Source organism: Lissotriton helveticus, chromosome 7 (genome assembly GCF_964261635.1).
Source record: "Lissotriton helveticus chromosome 7, aLisHel1.1, whole genome shotgun sequence".
NCBI classification, from domain to species: Eukaryota; Metazoa; Chordata; class Amphibia; order Caudata; family Salamandridae; genus Lissotriton; species Lissotriton helveticus.
The window spans coordinates 962,034,514-962,044,831 of record NC_136068.1 but is presented as its reverse complement, the minus strand read 5'-3'; the positions used below and the strand labels follow the sequence as shown (position 1 = coordinate 962,044,831).

The window sequence follows — 10,318 nt, the reverse complement described above, 5'->3', positions numbered from 1 at the left end:
GGCAAGGGTAATTTTAGGGTTTACGGTTGGTACGGGTTTTTGGGTGGCAAGTCTATTTTTAGGGTTTAGGGGAGTATGGGTTTTTGTTTGGGAAGAGTAAGTTTAGGATGGGTATTGGTTTTGGGGTGGCAAGGGTATTTTTAGGGTTTAGGGTGGGTATGGGTTTTTGGGTGGCAAGAATAGTTTTAGGGTTTAGGGTTGGCATGGGTTTTTGGGTGGCAAGGCTAATTTTAGGGTTTTATGGTGGTATGGGTTTTTAGATGGCAAGGGTATTTTTAGTGTTTAGGGTGGGTATGGGTTTTTGAGTGGCAAGGTTACTGTTAGGGTTTAGGGTGGGTATGGGTTTTTAGATGGCAAGGATAATTTTAGGGTTTAGTGTGGGTATTGGAAAGCAAGGTTAATTTTAGGGTGGGTAATGGTTGAGGGTTTTAATGGAAGTTCATATATATAAATACAAATGTGTGTGTGTATATATATATAAATACAAATGTGTGTGTGTATATATATATATATATATATATATATATATATATATATATATACACACATTTGTATTTATATATATGAACTTCCATTAAAACCCTCAACCATTACCCACCCTAAAATTAACCTTGCTTTCCAATACCCACAGAATACATCGCATGACATCGCATGTTGTTTATACATGTTCTGGCTAGATAACAAACTGCCTGGTATTCAAGCTGACCAACATCATTGCCACAGTGGGCATAATCGTCTATAAATATGTGACATATAACTTCTTACTCTGCCTAAACCATAAAGTTGGAGTAACTTTTGCTCTTTAACATCTCTTCGAAGCTCGCAGCATTCCGCACATTCTAGAAAAAAACAAATCAAACAAATGAAAATCAAATAAACTAACGGTGATTAAAAGTTCAAAGTTAAAATTGAGACATTGACGTACATTATTTACATTATATACAATGAAAACTAATTCTGTAATAGGAAAAGACTGTGGCAGCTTCAAAACAGACAGTTTTTTGTATATATATACACACACACATTTGTATTTATATATATGAACTTCCATTAAAATCCTCAACCATTACCCACCCTAATATATATATATATATATATATATATATATAAACTCCAAATACCGTCTCTTCCCAATGATGTCCACTGGCAACAGTAAATACAAGAACACCGACTTGCATCAAAAGGTAGCCTTTTAATTTGTAAAATTCATAGGCAAATAATCCACTCTACGCGTTTCGGGAACATTTCCCTTGCTCACGAGTATTGTTAGCAGATTTGTGATTGGTTTAAATAAACATGTGACATTCCCCAAATCAAAAACAGTGAAAACAGACTTCCGCAGTTATAAAATTATAAACAAACATGAAGAAAGTGCCTCTTCTTGCGGTCACAGAATACAAAAATAACAATTGTACATCATGGCAATTTTTTGCAGAAAATACAATCAAATTACAATTTCGATCTTTCACTGGCTATTTGTTCATGGTCAATCAGTTTAACAGAGTCGGCCTTTTGCGTTATCTGCTATGCGTGTGTTTTTTGTTAGATTGAATCTAACTTTATTAGCTACCCTCCGTTGTTTGTAATGCAACAATTCCGCCCCAGTGGGCATTAGGCTTTTCTTCCATACAACAATTGCCGAACTGTATAAACAATGTAGAGAAATTATAACACATCGCGTAATGTACTTACAGACATACTGATCATATCAAATTGCCTTCTGTTATTCAATATCAAATTTTCAATGTATAATCAACTAAATCAAATATATAGTATGGGTGTACACAGTTACTTCATCGCGTACAATTTCACTCCTGCCCCAGTGGTCTATTTCCATACGTCGGTAAAAAATGACATTGCATGTTGTTTATACATGTTCTGGCTAGATAACAAACTGCCTGGTATTCAATCTGACCAACATCATTGCCACAGTGGGCATAATCGTCTATAAATATGTGACATATAACTTCTTACTCTGCCTAAACCATAAAGTTGGAGTAACTTTTGCTCTTTAACATCTCTTCGAAGCTCGCAGCATTCCGCACATTCTAGAAAAAAACAAATCAAACAAATGAAAATCAAATAAACTAACGGTGATTAAAAGTTCAAAGTTAAAATTGAGACATTGACGTACATTATTTACATTATATACAATGAAAACTAATTCTGTAATAGGAAAAGACTGTGGCAGCTTCAAAACAGACAGTTTTTTGTTGTTCTTTCAGACCTCAATTCTAAGAGACTTTTTTTGGGCAAAAACTAGGTGTTAACAAAATCCGTAGTGTCATCACAGTGGCATACTGAATAGTCTAACCAAAATGTACTGCAAGTTCCTCATTGCAGTTATGTCCTATGGGGACTAACGTTTTATACTGTATGATAAGTCTTGACTCTAATCTGCGCAGACATTGCACTCTATTGCCACCTCTCTCATTGTGTTTATTCATGTCTAAGACAAAGAAACTGAGCAAGTTGCTATTCTGAATGTGATGACTCTGGAAGTGCCGGGCAATCGGATATGCTTTATCCCCATTTTTGATTGCCCGGAGATGTTCCAAAATCCTAATTTTTGCTTTGTGGATTGTGCTGCCTATGTACGTCTTTTTACATGGGCAGAACAATGCATACACTGCAAATTCTGTGTTGCATGACGTGTGTTCTTGTATTTTAAAAGGTTGTGTACTTTTGACAATTTAACTTCTTTAAGCAGGCTTTGCAATTCCTGCACGTGTAGAACCCTTGTACTCCAGCTATCTTAGTGTTGGCGGGCTCTACTGCTTTGCACAGATGATCTTTAAGAGATCTCGCTCTTTTGAAAGTTACTTGCGGAGAAATCTCCACATATTTGGCTATGTCATATATATATATATATATATATATATATATATATATATATATATATATATATACACACACACATTCTTAATAAATTATGTGTGTGAAAATATATATAAACAAATATATAATACATCTGTGTGTGTATATGTGTACACACATATATGTACAAATATATATAAAGAGGTATACATATATATAATATACATATATATATATATATATTACCTACTGGTGGTCGCCAGTAGGTAGTTATAGTTAGGATTGTTTTCCATAGGGAAATCGTAACATTCTATTGGGAATAACTTTGGCGCCGGTTGAGGAATCTGCCTGAAATTTTCCTCAACTTTGCCTCGCAACGCTCCGGTCCTTCCCTGAAAGTTTGGGGGGGATCCGTCAAGCGGGGGCCGAGATAAAAGGGGGTCCCAAAACGTGTTTTCCCCATGTTAATTTCCATAGGCCGGTCGGACTCACTTTTAGCTCGAACGGCTGAATGGATTTTCACCAAACTTGGCAAAATTGTAGGGACTGGTAGCCCGATGTGCCTTTTCTATGTCTCAAGATATGTGCTCCAGAGTATTTTGAGTAATTTAGGTTAAAAAAAATATATATATCTATAAGCGCGCCCCGGTACGCGCACCGGGGAGCGCTCCGGGCGCGCCACACGACTTGCACACGGAAAGTTGATTGGTTCACGGGTGTCTGTCAACATTCCAAACAGACCGGAGTGGCCGCCATCTTGTGTCTCGGTAAGATCGAGACACAAGAGGTGGCAAAAACAAAGGGGGAAATAACCAAAAGGGGGCAGGGTAGACCCCCCCTGACCCCCTAGGTTTGATGTGTGGGTCATAAAAGGGCCCGCCGCATAAAAATATATATTTTTCAAAATTCGATTTTCGCGAGGGGAGCACCCGGTACGCGCCCCGGTGCGCGTACCGGGGAGCGTACCCTGGAGAAAAAACAATGACAGACTTCTTTACAAATGTAGCATTTTTTAATACATTGGAGGTAGTTCTTTTTCATTTTTTTAAGAACACAGCTCTTTGATGAGAATTGGAGGTAGCTCTGAAAAGAACTTTTGTTTTTCTTCTTTTTTTTAACAAAAACAAAAACAGGGAACTGGAAACAGCTCAACAGGAGCCAAAAAATAAAAAAAATTAGGCCTGGGGATGGCAGCGGTGGTTCTCAAGAGCTCGAACCATGAGTGTGACACTTTGCTCCCCATAGCAAAGAAGATGGTCACATTTTCGGCATTTTAATATAGCCTGATTAAAAGCAGGCTGAATATTTGGTATCATCTCCTGCTCACGCCGACGCACAGAAGGTGTTGCTCCACCGGTAGAAGTAGAGCCACCATCCCTGGGTGCCTCTCGTGCCAGAGCCCTGACACTCTCCCGTGCATAGTTCTGGGGATGTTGCCTTGACACGTGGCGTATCATCGTCCAGTTCCCGAAGCTGTATTTTTTTCTGGGATTTCCTCTCGATAAGATGGTGTGGCATATTTTACACTCCACCTTTGGAGCATTTACCTTCTTCTCCCCCTCTGGAATTTTGAAAAATTTCCAAATGAAATGTTCCTTCACAGTTCGTTCAGGAACCTCCTCATCAATGAAATCCTCAGTCTCATCACTGCTGCTGGATGCTCTTGCAGCCATGATAATAGAAGTAAATATGACACAGGTGCCAAAAGCAGGTCTTGCACTCACAAAAGTGAAACAAGAAGTGAAGGAAATGGGTGGGGATTTCAGTCTTTGTAAAAAAAAAAAAAGTTAGGAACCAATGAAAGGAGTTATTTCAAGGTCATATGACTTGTTACGCTTACGCTACACGCTCTGGAGCGCGCCCGGGGGCGCGTAGCGTAAGCGCGTCAGGACGTTGCGCGATCGCATGCGCTTGCGTGCTTCCAGGTGCGCTTACGCAGGGCGTCATATGACGCATCACGCGGTTAAGCGAAACGTCACGATGTTGTTTTCATTCGCGAGAATAGCGCTAACGGGACGCTCACCGGTACGCGCCCCGGGGCGCGCCGCAACATTGCGCTTACCCGTGCGTTCACCGGTACGTGCCCTGGGAGCGCTCCGGGGCAAAAAATAAAAAAAACTATTAAATAATTATACAATATAAAATTCGTTACAAATTTTTTTACTTTTAATACCTATAGAAATTTGCTATTAAAAAACCTATGAAATTCACTGAAAAAACCATAGGTTTCACACCAGTTATAGTTAGGAATTAGCATTTAAAAAACCTATTAAATTCACTGAAAAAACCATAGGTTTCACACCTGCTATAGTTAGCTGGAAGTTTTACTCGCATAAAACCATTGAAATTCCCACGTTAAAGTTAGTTGGACTCACTATAACTTGCGCGTGCAATGCACTGCTGATGACGTCACATATTACATCACTCATGACATGGTCAGTGACATCACTCATGACATCACTGATGACACCATCCAGTGAATGTGTGTCTTTCTGAAAAATAAATATTAGTGAGTAATGTTTAAATATTTAAATATATGTATTAATGTTTCACTTTGTGTATAAGTGGCTGAATGGGTTGGTGAGTAGCTACATGTGTAGGTATATGGGTTATTAGATGTTTTTTTAATATCAATATGAGTGTCTATATGTTTGGTGGGGGTGTTACTTAGCACATAGATGCATGAATGACTGACTCTCTGTATGTGTTTTGAATACAGCATATGTGCAGGACTGTATGGGTGAATGAGTGTGTATATGTGTATGTTAGTGAGTGAATGACTGTCTCACTAGTGTCTTTATCAGTAACTACATATGTTTTAATCTAGTATATGTGAATATTGATGTATATAAGTGAGTATATGTGAGAGTGGGGGATTGTAAGAGTTCCTGTTTAAATAAGTATGTGTTTCTATAAGTGATTGTTTAAAAGAGTAAGTATGTGTAAGTTTCCTTAGAAGTAAAGTGGTAGTGTGTGTATAGCTGTATATGCAAATAAATGGATGTTTAATAGTTTATTTGCATGTGTGAATATGTGTGAGAGTATCTTTTGGATGACTGTCATCAGGATATATAGGTGTATCACTATATATGATAAGTGAGTATATGTATGAGTGACTACATAGAACTGTTGGTGAATGAGTGGATGTGTATATAGATGGTGGAATTAATGAATTGGTTGTTGTAACTGGTATGGGTATCTCCATTTTTTAAAACATTTTAGTTTGTATTTTTGAATATGTGTTTCAAAGTTTACATTACAGTGAAAGGAGGTCTGTCACTTTGTCACAAGGATGGTGTCATCAGTGATGTCATGAGTGATGTCACTGACCATGTCATGAGTGATGTAATATGTGACGTCATCAGCAGTGCATTGCAAGCGCAAGTTATAGTGAGTCCAACTAACTATAACGTGGGAATTTCAATGGTTTTATGCGAGTAAAATTTCCAGCTAACTATAACAGGTGTGAAACCTATGGTTTTTTCAGTGCAAATATATATATATATATATATATATATATACATATATATACACATATCTGGGGTATTTACTTACCTGTAATTTTTAAACAAAACATACGCCGTTATCATGCATGCCTTAACCAAGAATATGTTAGTACTTTACGGGTAAATATAAAATATAAACCTATTACTCTAAATTGGCCCCAGCAACTGTAAATATTCAACAGTTTAAATTATGTGGTTAGTGTAAACGAATGATTTGAGATAAAGCGTAATTTGTAAAATGTTGTTAGTGCAATCAGATTACGAGCGCTGCCCTGCATGTGGCCTTTGTTTCGTCTACTCTAGAGGGACACACACCAAGACACTCACGAGGTAGGGTGGTGTGTGTCCGTCTTGAGTAGACGAAGCAAATCAGAATGCCCTTCTATTAGGTGAAATCTGAGTTTCACTGCTTCTTATCACGTAACACGGTTCCTTTCCTGCAGCTTGCGTCTTATGTCGTTCTCATTACGCTGCTCAGGCGGCTAACGCTCGTTCTACTCCGGTCATAAAAGGGAAGCCTCATACCGACCTTCAGAATCCAATTTCAGCACCCTTAATTCCTGGACAGCAACCAGCTCAATTCACTTTTAGGGGAAACTCGTCACGCCCTGCATTTCCTCTCGGAGATTTAAAGGGCATCTATCGCTCTTCTGTGAGGATAAACATGGGGTCCTTGGAATGTCCTCGGAAGGCGGATCCTTGGGAACGCTCCACGGGGAAGGGGTAGGGCCACCATTTTTTCCAAAAGTTGAACGCATGGAGCAACTTCATTGCTCTTTGCATCAAGATAAGGGGCATTCAGTTAGCAACTGGCGTAAGTCCATGAAGAAATCAAGTTGCACTTGTCACGCTCGATAATATATCTGGAGGGAGGCGACAGAGTCCACAAGTACAATTCTGGTAGGATCAGTGCAAACTTACCACACATAACATCTTCCCTCATAAACACACGAGTAAAGGAGAAGCAGCAATAAGGCATGCATTCTACAGACAAAGAATATATTCAGCAGAGACAGTAAGATTGCTAGGTGTCCACACAAACAATAAGTGAGAAAAAACAGCAATAAGGCAAGTACCCCTACCCCGCAGAACAGGGACAGCACAGAAATTATCAGAATTCACAAGAAAGGAAGGTGCACTCTGATAGAAGTCAGTCAGAAAACATAAGTATAGTCCATCAATCTTCTTTTTATTTAAAGTTGTTTTGAAACCGGCACACAGCCAACGCGTTTTATTCCCTAGTGCCACGGGGACTTCGTCAGGGCTTATGGGTAAAGTGAGAGTATTGTATATGATGACCAACAGGGACAACAAAAGTCACCGGGGAGTGTATATCACACATCTATTAGTAAATTTCAATTATAATGATTCCAAGTAGTTCTGAGCAATTTAAAAAGTTTCCAGAGTAAATCACAATTTGCTCCAAGGTTGGCGCCAAGATATAGAAAAGACAGGTACAAAAAAATCCTGTTTGGAAGTTCTTCACAGCGGCAGCAGTGAAATGGGCAGCATGATAACCGGTTATCATGCTGTCCATTACACTTCTGCCGCTGTGAAGAACTCCCAGGTGACTTTTGTTGTCCCTGTTGGTCATATACAATTCTCTCGCTTTAAGCGTAAGCCCTGACGAAGTTCCTGTGGCACTAGGGAACGAAACGCGTTGGCTGTGTGCCGGATTTAAAACAACCTTAAATAAAGAGAAGATTGATGGCCTATACTTATGTTTTCTGACTGACTTCTATCAGAGTGCACCTTCCTTTCTCTTGAATTCTCTTACAAAATTGGCATCCTTCAACGGCGGATGCCGGGAGTAGCTGCACCTTTTTTTGTGATATATGAAACAAGTGGAATTGAAGTGCTCAACCTTGGTTGGCCGTTGTGTGTTTTTCTGTTTTACAGAAATGATCAGAGGTTCCCTCGCAGAACACGGGCAACACAGAGCAAACATCTCAGGTGCAGACCGGGTACAGCGCAGCAAACAGCAGAGCAGCGATCCCTCACGAGATCACTTATCTGCTGTTCACTGAACACAGAACAGGCAGCACCAGTGGAAGGGAACTTCCCTCATCGAACAGGCATAATGTACGTTGCAGCAGTGTATGCTTCGAAAACGCACATCATGGACAAGGCAGATGCAATGAGGCTTCATTTACACAAAGACGCTGGACACAGACAGCACAGAGCAGCTTCTCTCGGGGGAATAACAAGTAAGACAGAACTAGCCGTAGATAACGCTGCACTCATACAGAAGAGCTAAAGCTGGGGTAGCAGCAGAGCAACTTTCCTTTCCACAGAGACAGCACGCACACAACACACGTGACTGCAATGCATACATCCGTCACACAAAACACTGAGGGCTGAGCAGCCTCCTCCCACCCAGAACAAAGACAGCACCAAACCAAGGCAGCAGTGTGGACTTCACTCACACAGAAGAGGCGTTGTTCGGAGACTAGAGGCACGTTCATTCTTCACCCAAAACACACACAGTAAACACAGTAGTAATGTATGCATCCTTCACACATACAACAGACTGAAAGTACAACAGCTTCCGCCCACTAAGAGCTAACACAGCAGCACGAAGAGCAGGGCAACTTTCTCACACACACACAGATACAGCAAGCACAGGGTTTATGTAGAACTCCAAGAATAGCATAGCAAAAATATTGACAATGCAAATATTGCGAAGTGTGCGTTTGAATGTATATATACATATTTTTATATGTGTGTATATATATATATGTGTGTGTGTATATATAAATATATATATGTGTGTGTGTGTATATATATATATATATATATTATACACACACACATACACACCTTGAAGATATAGTAAACCTACATTTACCTATATATACTCACCTTGCTGATATTTTATTTGCCAATATATTTGCGCCACAATATTTAAATTCAGCATTCCGGTACACATTGTCACTTTAACAGACAGATAGAGAAGATCAACAACAAACATTTCCTTTTCACTTGGCACAGACACACCACTACCGCAGCCTAAGCATGCGCCTCTCAGGTGCACAATTCAGTGACTGTGTTTTCCCTTTCTTCTTCCCATCACAGCACCGCAAGCATCTGATATCGCATAACCTTGCAGCTTCATCTCTTTGAAAGCAAGCCAACGACAACTCATCTGTGATTCCAGATCATCTGTAGGAGATATCCGTCTTTGGTTGTCAAACTCGTGTTTATTGTGAGTGAACCTTTGGGGATTATTCTGTATGGAAATATGTATCTTTTCTACCACACGCAGGGATCTTGTGTGACTTTTGTGTTAAAGACCCATACCTCGCACATATTTTTCGCTCAGTCGATTGTCAAGCACAATTTGTGTAGTGCACATAATTTTTTCTGCAAAATGTATGCGCATTAGGTACAGAATATACACGTTTACCTACACGTAGAGCAGGATACACTACTGAGAAGCAAGCCAAATAAACAGAAGTCAGGAGACGTTATCCAATGAGATTGCACAAAAAGAAGCGCAGTGCAAAGCGCAAAGACATGTCAGTGGCGCCCCCTTTTGGCTGGCTCCGTCCTCAGTACTTGTCATATAGGTAGGGTTGCCAGGCGATAGTCTGAAGCCAGGCCAGACAAGCCTGAAATTGCAGTCCATCCAGGAGAGGAGACATAAACCGAGGAAAGTTTTACTCTAAAATGATCAAAGAATCAAAAACTAGAAAGGAATATTCTTTCAGAGAAACTGAAGAATAATAAAAGGCTCTCGGCGAGAAAGAGCAGCAGGGCACTGTGCTTGGCCTTAGGGCAGAAAGACTGAAAAGCTTTGAAATCGCAGGCACTATTTTGCTGCTACACCTGGAAGAATGGGCGAGGCAGAATTGCAGACCACATTACCAAACCAAAGTCTTTTAAGAGAAAGTTCAGCCTACACTGGCAACGCCAAAGAAGGTATGAAGAGAGGGAGGTGACAAGGAGGCACAGACGGAGCAATACAGGTCGGAGGGATTGAAGGTGGGGGTGGA

General features: G+C 40.0%; 1 long non-coding RNA gene across 1 annotated transcript in view; it reads right to left on the bottom strand.

The window, feature by feature from the left end:
• Positions 1 to 1,330: 1,330 nt before the first annotated feature.
• The window catches only part of LOC144767157 (uncharacterized), a 378,397-nt gene continuing 369,409 nt past the window's right edge, over positions 1,331 to 10,318 (bottom strand). Inside the window, exon 3 of the long non-coding RNA XR_013598082.1 lies at positions 1,331 to 2,048. This is a non-coding gene — a long non-coding RNA (uncharacterized LOC144767157). The remainder of the gene's footprint in view (positions 2,049 to 10,318) is intronic.